Source organism: Apodemus sylvaticus, chromosome 2, assembly GCF_947179515.1.
Source record: "Apodemus sylvaticus chromosome 2, mApoSyl1.1, whole genome shotgun sequence".
In the NCBI taxonomy this organism is placed as follows: domain Eukaryota; kingdom Metazoa; phylum Chordata; class Mammalia; order Rodentia; family Muridae; genus Apodemus; species Apodemus sylvaticus.
Genome location: NC_067473.1, coordinates 34,465,643 through 34,480,374, shown reverse-complemented (window position 1 = coordinate 34,480,374; position 14,732 = coordinate 34,465,643).

Genomic DNA, 14,732 nt, shown 5'->3' with positions numbered 1-14,732 from the left:
TCAGCATCTAATGAAATGAACATATGGTTTTTTTCTTTGACTTTGTTTATGTGGTAGATTTCATTGATGGATTTCCTTATATTGAACAGTCCCTGCATTCCTGGGATGAAGCCCGCTTGATCTTGGTGGATGATCATTTGATGTGTTCTTGGATTCAGTTGGCAAGAATTTTATCGAGTGCTTTTGCATCAATATTCATAAGGGAAATTTGCCTGAAGTTCTCTTTCTTTGTTGGATCTTTGCATGGTTTTGGTATCAGTGTAATTGTGGCTTCATAGTGTTCCTTCTATTTCTATTTTGTGGAACAGTTTGAAGAGTATTGGTGTTAGGTCTTCTTTGAAGGTCTCATAGAATTCTGCACTGAAGCAATCTGGTCCTGTGCTTTTTTTTTCATTGGGAGACTTTCTATGAACCCTTTTATTTCTTTAGGGGTTATGGGACTGTTTAGATGATCTATTTGATCCTGATTTAATTTTGGTGTTTGGTATCTGTCTACAAAATTGTCCATTTCTTCCAGATTCTCCAGTTGTGTTGAGTATAGGCTTTGGTAGTAAGATTTGAATTTCTTCAATTTCTGTTGTTATATCTCCCTTTTCATTTCTAATTTTGTTAATCTGGATACTATCTCTGTGACCTTTGGTTAGTCTGGCTAAGGGTTTATCTATCTTGTTTATTCTCTCAAAGATCCAGCTCCTGGTTTTGTTGATTCTTTGTATGGTTCTCTTAGTTTATACTTCATTGATTTCAGCCCTGATTTTGATGGTTTCCTGACTTCCACTCCTGGGTGAATTTGCTTCTTTTTGCTCCATGGCTTTCAGGTGTGTCATTAAACTGCTAGTGTATGCTCTCTCCATTTTCTTTTCGGAGGCACTCAGGGTTATGAGTTTTCCTCTTAGCACTGCTTTCATTGTGTCCCATAGATTTGGGTATGTTTTGTCTTCATTTTCAATAAATTCTAAAAAGTCTTTAATTTCTTCCTTTATTTCTTCCTTGATCAAGGTATCATTGAGTTGAGTCAGTTTCCATGTGTACGTGGGCTCTCTGTTGTTGTTGTTTTTTTTTTTTTTTGCTATTGAAGACCACTTTTACTCCGTAGTGATCTGATAGGAGTCATGGGATTATTTTGATCTTATATTTGTTGAGGTCTGTCTTGTGAACAATTATATGGTCGATTTTAGAGAAGGTACCATGAGGTGCTGAGAAAAAGGTATATTCTTTTACTTTGGGGTGAAATGTTCTATATAAATATATATATATCTGTTGACTCTAATTGGTCCAAAGCTTCAATTAGTTTCACTGTGTCCCTGTTTAGTTTCTGTTCCCTAATTGTCCTTTGAGGAAAGTGCAGTGTTGAAGTCACCCACAATTATTGTGTTAGGTACAATGTGTGTTTTGAGCTTTAGTAAAGTTTCTTTTATGAATGAGGGTGCCTTTGCATTTGGAGCATAGATGTTCAGGATTGAGAGTTCTTCTTGGTGTGTTTTTCCTTTGGCCAGCAAGAAGTGTTCCTTAGTGTCTCTTTTGATGACTTTAGGTTTTAAGTCAATTTTATCTGATATTAGAATGGCTACTCCAGCTTGTTTCCTAAGACCATTTGCTTGTAAAATTGTCTTCCAGCCTTTTACTCTAAGGTAGTGTTTGTCTTTGACACTGAGGTGTGTTTCCTGTATGCAGCAAAATGTAGGATCCTGTTTAAGTATCCAGTCTGTTAATCTATGTCTTTTTATTGAGGAATTGAGTCCATTGATGTTAGGAGATATTAATGAATAGTGATTATTCTTCCTGTCATTTTGATGCTATCTTTTATATTTGATGGGCTATCTTCTTTTGGGTTTGATGAAAGAAGGTTAATATCTCGCATTTTCCAGGATGAAGTTTCTCTCCTTGAATTGGTGTTTTCCTCCTATTATCCTTTTTAGGGCTGGGTTTTTGGTAAAATATTGGGTAAACTTGGTTTTTTCATGGAATAGCTTGGTTTCTCCATCTATGGTTATTGAGAGTTTTGCTGGGTATAGTAGTTTTGGCTGGCATTTGTGTTCTCTTAGAGTCTGCGTGAGATCTTCCCAGGATCTTGTAGCTTTCATAGTCTCTGGTGAGAAGTGTGGTGTGATTTTGATAGGTCTTCCTTTATATGTTACTTGGCCTGTTTCTTTACTGCCTTTAATATTCTTTCTTTGTTTAGTACATTTGGGGTTTTGATTATTATGTGACAGGATGTATTTCTGATTTTGTCCACTGTGTTTGGAGTTCTGTATGCTTCTTGGATATTTTGGGCATCTCTCTCTTTAGATTAGGGAAGTTTTCTTCCATAATTTTATTGAAGATATTTGTTGGCCCTTTAAGTTGTAAATCTTCGCTCTCATCCAGGCCTATAATCCTTAGTTTTGGCCTTCTCATTGTGTCCTGGGTTTCCTGGATGTTTTGGGTTACAAGCCTTTTGCATTTTCTTTGACCATTGAGTCCATGTTTTCTATGTTATCTTTGGCATCTGAGATTCTTTCTTCTATCTCTTGTATTCTGTTGTTGATATTTGCATCTATGGCCCCTGATTTCTTCCCAAGATTTTCTATTTCCAAATTTGTCTCCCTTTGTGATTTCTTAGTTGTTTCTACTTCTGTTTTTAGATCCTGGATGTTTTTGCTCACTTCCTTCACTTCCTTGTTTGTGTTTTCCTGTAATTCTTTAAGAGATTTTTGTCTTTCCTCTTTCATGACTTCTGCCTGTTGATCAAAATTCTCCTCAATTTTGTAAGTGATTTTTGTCTTTCCTCCTTATTGGCTACTATCATTTGACCCATATTCTCCTGAATTTCTTTAAGTGATTTTTGTGTTTCCCTTGTAAGTGCTTCTAGCTTTTGATCATTTTTCTCCTGAATTTCTTTAAGAGATTTATTTATTTCCTTAATGTGTTCTTGTAACAGCATCATGACCAGTGATTTTAAATCCAAAACTTGCTTTTCTGGTGTGTTGGGGTATCCAGAACTTGCTGTTAACAGAGAACTGGGTTCAGATGCTGCCATATTGCCTTGATTTCTGTTAGTAACATTCCTATATTTGCCTTTTGCCATCTAGATCTCACTGGTGTTAGTTGGTCTTTTTGTCAATGCAGGACTCACCCTTGCAGGCTGCCTCCCTGCAGCCAGCCTCCAAATGCACCGCTGGACCTCTGCACTGCTTGGGGATGGGGCACGTGTCCCAGGCTGCTCCTGATCTAGAGTTGACCAGACCTTAGACATTTTTAATTTAATAGAAATAGTCTATATTTAATTAAATATGGATAATGTGTCTGTGGACACAAACATAGACCCATATTGCTTCTATTACTTTCCCCATCATTTTAAACTGTACTTTTGCTACATCAGTAATTTTGTTCATTTGTTTTACATGTCATAATTGCTAAAACCAAACCTTCTTTAAAGGCATACTTGGAAATCACTGCTAAACTGTAAATGTTACTTTTTTTAGTTTTAAAAATAAGCTGTCATGTGTTTACATTTTCAAAACTTCTCCCTTAATACAATTTGAAACATATGTATTTTAGTGTGACCTAATATTTATGAAGTCTGAGGCTTAAAGTTCTTCATGTACTTTCAATGCCCATCTTCAAACACAAATTGTCCCTTTACCACTCTGGGTCCTCTTTATTTGTAAATATGGTAGAATTTTAACATCACTCAGAGGAGCTATGCAGAGAATGGTGGCTCTATCTATCTCTCACAACTCAGTTTATACTATGGTATTCTTGTATTTCTAGTGAGGTTTGAGGTGAAGTCACTGTTCTGTGTGGAATAACAGCAATTTGATTGAATCTCATTTAGTATGAGTAATTGCCAGTGGCAGGGTTGCCCTATTTTGAAGTGTGCTCTCATTTAAATTGTGATTTCAATATTTTCTCGCCTGAGACTATTGGATATGGTAAAGTTTTCTATATGTGTGTAATTATGGTAATTATTATTTTAAATTGTGCCCACTTATTTTGAACTGCAGCTTTGACATTAATAATAAACCTGTAACCTATTTTCACAAAACACTTATCTATTATTATTTTCAGAACTGTATTTTTCCCCTTTCGGTTTTGCTATTGCTTGAGTCCTATTTTATTTCCGATTTCTTAACAGAGCCTGACAAACAATGGGACACAAAACAATGTTCCAAATCCACCAAAATAAAAAAAAATGTTCCCTTTAATAATTGTGCTGTCCTACACACACACACACACACACACATACACACACACACACACACACACATACACACACACACACACATATATATATATATATATATAATGAAGAAAAGTCTACATATCATTTATTTTTTACCTTAATATTTCACTTGTATTGTCAAAATCATCACAAAAATCACATAGATTTTTTTCCTGTCACTTGATAAATGCATTAAATTATGTTGATTGCAGTGGTCGCTTGCTCTTTTGTTTGTTTGTTTGTTTTTATATAAATGATTACAGATGCAGCAATAGAAAGCAACACTAAAATGGTCATTGTTAGTGAAAGGAGAGGTAGACAGGGATAGGAACAAACCACATGATTATGTACCTAGTAAATGACCAACTCTCCTGACAATGTTATGGAGGACTCTGGATGAATTATGCGACAGTCAATACTCAAACCAGCAGCATATATTGACTGAAGATGCCTTTTCTTTTATTCCAGAAGCATATATTTATATATTTTGTTGTGATTTGTGAGCCTCCCTTCTCCTCATGTGTCATCAGACATTGGCCCACAGGGGAAAAAGTAGGAGAAAAAGCAACCAGGGTTCTGATGGCCATAGAATGAAAGAAAGAACTTCTGGTAGTCAGAGCCGGAAAGCCAGCTCACTTTATTGATTGCTGCGGTGAGGTATATCTAATGGTATGGGTTAGAGAGTCCTGATAACACAGTACCTAGTTATCTTATGGGCAGGAAGAAAGAGCTGCGCTTATATTCTGAGTCATGCAGCACTTGCAGGAACCTCTGTGCAGGGACAGCCTCTAACAGGCATCTATGCTCATAGACATTCTCCAACAAGGTCAAAGGAGAAAGGGAGTCCTCTATTCCACACGGAGCACAAAGAGCTATCTGGACAGGGTGGAGTGTAACATTATTAGCAAGATTTCCCCAACACTATTTTTCAAAGTGTGAAAAGTGTATGAATTACCAGTATGTTTACATTTTCATTGAAGAACTCTTTAGAGAATGAAATATTACATCAATGTATTCAAATAAAATATACAATAAATTAATAGGATCTGATAACTAGATAAACAAAAGAGTAAGGGCTTCATGGTAAGCACAAACAACTCCAGGTGGAATATTAAATCTATTACAAAAAATCAATTTTGTAGGAACCAATGCTGTCTTTTTGAGTATGGACAACTCAAGACTAATATTCGGTAACCAGTTACAAGATTTTAACCCAATTATTACTTCTTACTCATTTTTATTTACTTTTAGGCCAGCTTGAATAAATCAAAATCTGTCCCTAAGATTTTCCTGCAGGTATTTTGTGCACGATCATTTTGTTTATCTGCAAGAGTTTCCTATAATAAAGAAAGCTTTTATTTATACACCACATTAGTGCAAGAAAAGGGTTTCAGTAACATCCCTCAACAAGCAGTGTAAAGACAAGCATGGAGTGCAAATTCCTTGCTTCAACCAAGAGCTTCAAACAGTAAGTAAATAAGGACATACAAAAATAAAGCAAAAGAATAAGATGAAGTAATTTTAACATAGGAAAGCATGTATAAATGTACATAAAGCCAATTGTTCAAATATATACAAATATGTACATCGATAAATGCATCGACCATAATATATCACCTTATGCAAAATGTGAGTACATATCTTTCTATCTTTTGTAAAAATAATAAAACAGCTGATACAGTCCTTTTATACCAATGAATGTTTATTTATGTATATTTTATCTGCCCTGTAAACAAAGATCAAATATTTTACTACTGTTGTTATGTTGACAAATATTCTATGTTTTTACTAACTTTAGAACATTACTCAGTCAATTTTTTATACCATTTTTTTTGTTAAAGAGTTAAAGCTTTCAGATATTCTTTTTTCCTAAATGTTTCAGTGCATAATATAGATATTGCTCATTAACCATGAGTTAAAATTAATCACACATTACAGATGCTTCATGTTTTACCAAATAAAGTTTTGTAAATCTAACTTCCAGTGGTTCTGTTAACAACCATTTCTAATAGACTGTAGTGACTTCATGGTTTTCTATGCTATTTTGGTTAATCTTATAATATTTCAATCATCATCATTATTTCTACAATGGAAAATATGAAATGGATCATTAATGTTACTGCCATCAGTAACTGTATTCATGTACAAAAATGTCTCAGTTAATTTTCTTTTCCTACCATAAAAATTTTCAACAAAATCAGCCTAAGAGAAAAGGCTTTACTTCAGATGCCAGTTCCTATGGAGTACAGTCCTTCATGGAGGAGACAGAGTAGCATGCACGTAAGACATGCTTGTAGGACAAGGAAGCAATGGCTCCTCACATTGCATCAAAGGAACACAAAGCAGAGACTGAGTGAAAATGAGAGCAAGAGCAGAGAGAGAACCGGAAGTGGAACAGAGGAGTGTACGGAACCTCACAGAGTGACCCATCTTCTTCAGGTAGTTTACAACTTCCGAAAACCTCAGCAACCTCCCTAAATTTCTTTCTACTGACTCAAAAATATATATGCAAACATGTGCACCTATTTGAAGAGATTTCACCTTCAAACCCGAAGAGAGCATCAATAAGTGCTGTATGTGTTTTGATTTCTCTCACTATATTTTCATCTTCCTTCCCATCCTCAATCCTGCTTATGTCTAATTCCTAAAGTAGCTTATGATGTAAGATAAAGAAATGACAAATGGGACCTCATAAAATTGCAATGCTTTGGTAAGGCAAAGAACACTGTCAATAGAACAAAAAGGCAACCAAAATATTGGGGAAAGATCTTTATCAATTTTGCATCAATATCCAATATATACAAAGAACATAAGAAATTTGGCTCCAGAGAATCAAATAACATTATTAAAAATGGGGTTCAGAGATAAATAAAGAATTCTCAACTGAGGAATATCAAATGGCTAAGAAGCATCTAAAGAAGTGTTCAACATCCTTAGTTATCAGGGAAATGTAAATAAAAACAAACCTGAGTTTCCACCTCACACTAGTAAGCACAGCTAAAATAAAAAACTCATGGGACAGTAGATGATGGAGAGGATGTGGAGAAAGAATACTTCTCCACTGATGGTGGGATTGGAAGCTGGTACAACCACTCTGGAAATCAGTCTAGCCATTTCCCCCCAAATTAGACATAGTAGTACATGAGGACCCAGCTATACCACTCCTGGGCATATACCTAGAAGATGCTTCAGCATGTAATAAGAACACATGCTCTATTATGTTCATAGCAGTCTTCTTTATAATAGCCAGAAGCAGGAAAGAATCCAGATGCCCCTCAACAGAGGAATAGATACAGAAAATGTATTACATTTGCACAATCGAGTACTATACTCAGCTATTAAAAATGATAAATTCAGGAAATTTCTAGGCAGGGGGATGGAACTGAAAAATATCATCCTGAATGTGGTAACCCAATCACAAAAGAATACACATGGTATTCATGCACTGATAAGTGGATATTAGCCCAGAAGCTTATAATACCCAAGATAGAATTCACAGACCACAAGCTCAAGAAGAAGGAAAACCAGTGTGGATACTTCAGTCCTTCCTATATACTGGATCAAAATACCCATGGGAGAGATACAGAAGCAAAATGTGGAGCAGAGATTGAAGAAAAGGCCATCTGGAGACTGCCCCACATGGGAACCATTCCATATACAATTATCAAACCCAAATACTATTGTGAATTTCAGTAACTGCTTGCAGACAGAAACCTGATATAGTTGTCCCCTGAAAGGCTCTGCTAGTGCATGACAAATACAGAGGTTGATGATCTCAACCAAACACTGGACTGAGCACAGTGTCCCCTGTGGAGAACCTAGAAAAGACCCAAGGAGCTGAAGGGGTTTACAGCCCCATAGGAGGAACAACAATATGAACCAACCAGTACCCCCCCAGAGCTCCCAGGAACTAAACCACCAACCAAAGAGCACACATGGAGCAGTCCATGGCTCCAGCCACACATGTAGCACAGGATGGACTTATATGACATCAGTGAGAGGAGAGGTCCTTGGTCCTGTGAAGATTCATTGACCCCATGTAGGACAGGGAAATGCAAGTAGGTGGGTTGGTGATCAGAGGGTGGAGGGATTAGGATAGGGGGTCTTTGGAGAGGAAACAAGGAAAGGAGATAACATTTGCAATTTTCAATAAAGAAATATCAGAACGGAAAGGAGAAGAACCGAACAGAACAGAACAGAAAAAAAAGAAAAGAAAAGAAAAGAAAAGTCAAAAAAAGAAAAGAAGTGCCCAAAGCTGAGATAAACTGAACTTTAGGCTTCTTATGGAAAATATTTACAAGTATTTGTTTTAAAGAAAAAGTTCTTACAAACAAAAATAATACTCCAGTAGATACAGAGCTACTGGAAATTTGAAAGAGCCTGACTTTGACATGGAGACAGTTTTAACATTCTCTTTAGAAGATCAAAGTATTTGCAAGTTCACATGCTGAATCCAGTCTAATGCTTTCTTTCTTTTTATTTTATTTTTATATTTTATTAGATATATTCTTTATTTACATTTCAAATGATTTCTGCCTTCCTGGTTCCCCCATTCCCAAAAGTCCCATTAACCCTCTTTCCTCCCGCTGTTCCCCCAATCCAGCCCTTCCTGCTTCCCTGTCCTGGTATTCCCCTACACTGCTGTATCGAGCCTTTCCTGCACCAGGGGCATCTCCTTTCTTCTTCTTGGACATCATTTGATATGTGAATTGTGTCTTGGGTATTCTGAGCTTAGAGTGGCTTTCATTACTTCGTGGGAGGATGAGAAACACAAGGAAGCTGCACAAAAGAACTAGAAACCTATGGAGATTAATTCACAGGACTGAATCTGTGGTACTGACTCCATGGCAGAACATGCTGATGGAGAAGCACCACGTTTCCAAAAGCTCTAGCTAAGATAACTCTTAAAGTTCAATGCAGGACACAATCGATTTCCATGTAGTGCAGCCACATTCTTCTTGAAGAAGATGACAATGATCCGATTCATAACTGCAGATATATAAAGAGGAGGCTTCAAAACCTCCATCAGCTTGCTCTCTTTCTTGTTAGGATTCAATTTGTTGATATCAATATTCATTTGCTCTGTAAGAAGTTCTAGTATTCTCAAAGATATATTCTGTCTAGATCTCATAACCTGGACTGTAAGCCCAACAGCACAAGTGCATATAGCATAGCTAAATACTTCAATCTGCTGCTGAGACGTATTGTGAATGTAAATTCCTTTTAATGTTATTGCCTGGCAACATTTGTGTGATGTTCCAAGAGCTCTGATGGAGATGAACATTGAAATTAATATAGTTTTCATGCTTGTTACATAGCATTTATTCTAAGCCCTATGCACCCAGAGTGATTTAAACCGTTCAGCCTTCCCCAGTGTTTTTTTCTAATGGTTTCAGCAAATAAAACTGAGAACACTTTGGGAAGATGTCACTAAATCTAGGTGCCTCAACAACATTTCTGACTCATAAGAAGTGGTAAGAAATATCATAACGTTTAGGGATTGGTATGAGTTTATTATATCCTCAGGTTTGATCTGGAGGTATGCCTGATTATCCCATTCTAAAGCCCCCAACCTGGAGAACCATTTACTAGTTTTCATTGATATACCTTTGCTTTCTACTGAATATATTGTACAATAAACTACCACTTCCCTTTCAAATCTAACATCTTTCATTTACGAAATTGGTCTTAAAATGAATAGTTACTTCCTTTCTTCTATTGGTTATAACCCGATATTTGCTACATAAAGTTTTAAAGGAATTTTTTACTATTGTATACTAGGAGTGGTTCAAAAATTTATTGTTGTTATTGTTAGAGGAAGGCTATATTTCTGCTTTATTTTTAAAGGCACTTACCTTGGATAAAACAAAAGAACATACATGGTATGTACTCACTGATAAGTGGATGTTAGTCCAAAAGAAGTGTGGATCCTACAGTCCTACTCAGCATGGGTAAGAGAATAATCTCTAGGAAGTAGAGGGAGAGAGGTATCTGGGAGGGACAGAGGAGGGGAAGGGAAAAAGAGAGGCCAGTTCAGATATGGGAGGAGATGGAAAAAAAGAATAGCAGATCAGGAATTTGAAAATAGGTGTGTAGCAGTGGGGAAATGGGGAACTGGGGAAGACACTAGAAAGTCCAAGATTCCAGGGGCCCAAGAGATTCCCAGGATCCAACAGGGAGGACCTTAGCCAAAATACCCAACAAAGGGTTCATAGAACTTATAGAGACAGTGTTCAGTGAGTGGATTGGCAGACCCCCCAGTTGAGGTACTGGCCACCTACCCACCTCAAAATTATGAATCCAGAACTCCTCCTGTCAAAAAGAAATTCAGGGAAAGAATGGAACAGAAAGGACATCTAGAAACTTTCCCACCTAGGGATCCATCCCATCTGCTGACACCAAACCCAGACAGTGCTACTGATGCCAAGAAATGCTTACTGACAAGAGCCTGGTATTACTCTCCACTGAGAGGCTCTGACAGAACCAGATCAATACAGATGCAGATGCACACAGCCAAACATTGGACTGAGTGCAGGGACCCCAATGGGGAAGTTAGGGCAAGGACTGTAGGAGCTGAAGGAGCATGAAACCCCATAGGAAGAGCAACACCATCAACCGACTAGACCCCCTCACAGCTCCTAGGGACAAAACCACCAACCAAGGAGTACCCAGGGGTACCCATGGCTCCAGCTGGATATGTTACAGGGGATTGTCTTATCTGGAATCACTGGTAGGGGAGACACTTTGGTCCCGTGGAGGCTTGATTACCCAAGATGGCAGAATTCTAGGGCGCTGAGGCAGAAGGGGGTGCGAGGGTGGGAGAGCTCCTTCATAGAGGCAGGGGGCAGAGAGGAGACGATGGGGGGCTGTGAAGGGTAAATTGAGAAGGGTGATAACATTTGAAATGTAAATATATAAAATAGCCAATTAAAAAAAATAAGCCCAATTTAAAAAATCTGGTTTGAAATATTTTAACTTGTTTTAAAATTATGTCATTTCCCTGTCTTCTGGCTTCCTGAATGTTTCATAAAAAGTATGTGATATTTTCCATAAGTTTTCATCTACGTATAAGTCTTTATCCTATGCATACTTTTAGTACATTTTCTTTGGCTCCTCTTTCCAGTAATTTTAAATTATGTGTATATATGTGTATATATATGTGTGTGTGTGTGTGTGTGTGTGTGTGTGTGTTTGTGTTTCTTTACATATATATATGAATATATATATGAATATATATACATACATATATGAATGTTAGCATGTATACATGACCCATGTGTTGGAAAATTCAGGCTTCTTGATGACCTCTGAATTTCATAGAACTATTATTTGTTTTTTCTCATTATTTCAGAAAATTTTACTTAATATTTTTCTTTAGTAATTTCTTTTAACACATTTTTATAATTAAAAAATCTTCACTAGTTTCTTTTAAGAGCAAATATTTTCTGAAATTCTAATGAGGCATAAAATTGACTTGCTCAAAGCTTGTCTCACGGTTCTTACATGTATAATATCTGTTATCTTATCATATATGCAGAGTTTCTTTTATTAAACTTAGTGGGGTGGGCCACAACTTGCATCTCAAGTCAGATTAGGCCACTTATCCTAAAGAAGCCAACTTAGAGAACCAAAAGAATAACAGAAATCATAATGAGGAAATTCAATTGTAAGTAGCCACATTGGTATTTCTAGCAACACATTCAGTGCACTCCCAGTGTATTGGGTTTTACTTAAGTGAGATAAAGGTCCAGGGGTATAACAACTAAGCAGCCCAGTTCAAGATATGTTCCTAGTCACCATCATTATCTGGCTTTGTTATGTGTATAAAATGCAGTCCCAAGAGGGAAGTTCTCCTCTGCCTTGTGTCCTGTTCTTTTAGCATAAAATATCTGGTAGGCAGTCTTTTCTTTGAAGTCTACTGTTTTAATATTTGGATAGTCAGGGTGAGAGTTATAATGTTTCATTAAACTATCTTCATTTCTATCATACCAGTTATAATTCCCAGTTTGAGTTTTAACAGTTAAATATTGAGTTTAAATTTGTCTATTCCCTTCCTTGTTGTATTTGATTTCCCAATGGATGAAAGAAAATACTCATCTGTGTCACTAGCCTGTTCACAGCCTTACATTTGTTTTTGTTTTTGTAGTTTCTGATAAATCTACCTAGAATAGGCTATCTATCCTTTCACTATCAGTGCCTTAGAAATAAATGTAACTTCATTTTTGTTAGATATATTCTTTGTTTTTTATTTTCTATATTCTTTGTTTACATTCCAAATGATTTCCCCTTTCCCGGTTCCCCCCTCCCCATAAGTCCCTTAAGCCCTTTTCCCTCTGCCCAGTCCCCAATCACCCCCTCCCATTTCTCTGTCCTGGTACTCTCCTACAATGATAGATATAGCCTTTCCAGGACCAGGACCCTCTCCTTCCTCCTTCTTGGGAATAATTTGATATGTGAATTGTGTCTTAGGTATTCAGAGTTTCTGGGCTAATATCCACTTATCAGTGACTGTATTCCATGTGTGTCCTTTTGCGAATGACTTACCTCACTTAGTATGTTATTTTCCAGTTCTAACCATTTGCCTAAGAATTTCATGAATTCATTGTTTTTTTATTGCTGAGAAGTATTCCATTGTGTAAATATACTACATTTTCTGTATCCATTCCTCTATTGAGGGACATCTGGGTTCTTTCCAGCTTCTGGCTATTATAAATAAGGCTGCTATGAACATAGTGGAACATGTGTCCTTATAGCATGATGGTGAATCCTCTGGGTATATGCCCAGGAGAGGTATAGCAGGGTCCTCTGGAAGTGTCATGCCTAGTTTTCTGAGGAACCGCCAGACTGATTTCCAGAGTGGTTGTACCAGCGTGCAATCCCACCAGCAGTCGAGGAGTGTTCCATTTTCTCCACATCCTTGCTGTCTCCTGAGTTTTTAATCTTAGCCATTCTGACTAGTGTGAAGTGAAACTCAGGGTTCTTTTAATTTGCATTTCTCTAATGACTAATGATGTTGAACATTTCTTAAGGTGCTTCTCAGCCATTCGAAATTCTTCAGGTGTAAATTCTTTGTTTAGCTCTGTACCCCAATTATAATAGTGTTATTTGGCTCACTGGAGTTTAACTTCTTGAGTTCTTTGTATACATTGGATATTAGCCCTCTGTAGGATGTAAGGTTGGTGAAGAACTTTTCCCAATCTGTTGGTTGCCATTTTGTCCTTTTGACAGCATCCTTTGCTTTACAGAAACTTTGTAATTTTATGAGGTCCCATTTGTCAATTCTTGATCTTAAAGCATAAGCTATTGGTGTTCTGTTTAGGAACTTTGCTGCTGTGCCCATGTCTTCAAGGGTCTTCCCCAGTTTCTATTCTATTAGTTTCAGTGTGTCTCGTTTTATGTGGAGGTCCTTGATCCACTTGGAGTTGAGCTTAGTACAGGAGATAAGAATGGATGGATTTGCATTCTTCTGCATGGTGACCTCCAGTTGAACCAGCACCATTTGTTGCAAATGCTATCTTTTTTCCACTGGATGCTTTTAGCTCCTTTGTCAAAGATCAAGTGACCATAAGTGTGTGGGTTCATTTCTGGAGTTTCAATTTTATTCCATTGTTCTAACTGCCTGTCACTGTACCAATACCATGCAGTTTTTAACACTATTGCTCTGTAGTACTGCAAAAGAACTTCTGGGGGTATCAGTATCCCACACCTCAAGCAGTAGTACAGAGCAATAGTGTTAAATGTAACTTCTTAAACAGATTTTTTTTTGGAAGTTACCTTTTTTTAAAGATGTATTTGTGTACTTGAGCACACTCTAGCTGTCTTCAGACACTCCATAAGAGGGCATCAGATCCCATTAAATATGGTTGAGAGCTACCATGTGGTTGAGGGGAATTGAACTCGGGACCTCTGAAAGAGCAGTCAGTGTTCTTAACCCCTGAGTCATCTCTCCAGCAGAAAATGTGGTATATTTACACAATAGAATACTAATCAGCAATTAAAACAATGAATTCATGTAAGTTTTAGGCAAATTGTTGGAACTGGAAAATATCATCCTAAGTGAGATAACCCAGTCACTAAAGAATACACATGGAATGCAGTCACTGATAAGTGGATATTAGCCCAGAAGCTCTGAATACTCAAGACACAATTAACATATCAAATGATTCCCAAGAAGAAGGAAGGAGAGTGCCCTGATCCTAGAAAAGCTTGATTCATCATTGTAGGGGAGTACCAGGATAGAGAAGTGGGAGGGGGTTGATTGGTGAACAGGCAGAGGGAAGAGGGCTTATGGGAGTTATGGGGAGGGTGGAACTGGGAGAGGAGAAATGATTTGGAATGTAAACAAAGAATATAGAAAATAAATTAAAAATAAAGAAAGAAATGTAACATCTCTAAAAGACTGGGAGACTATTCTTCTAATTACTTTTGATTTTGTGACTATGTTGTTTTCCTTGGCCTTTTCATTAGTCTTATGATTTTAGTTTCCTTTTTACAAGATTTGGCTCAGGATGTTAGAGTGAGATAGTTT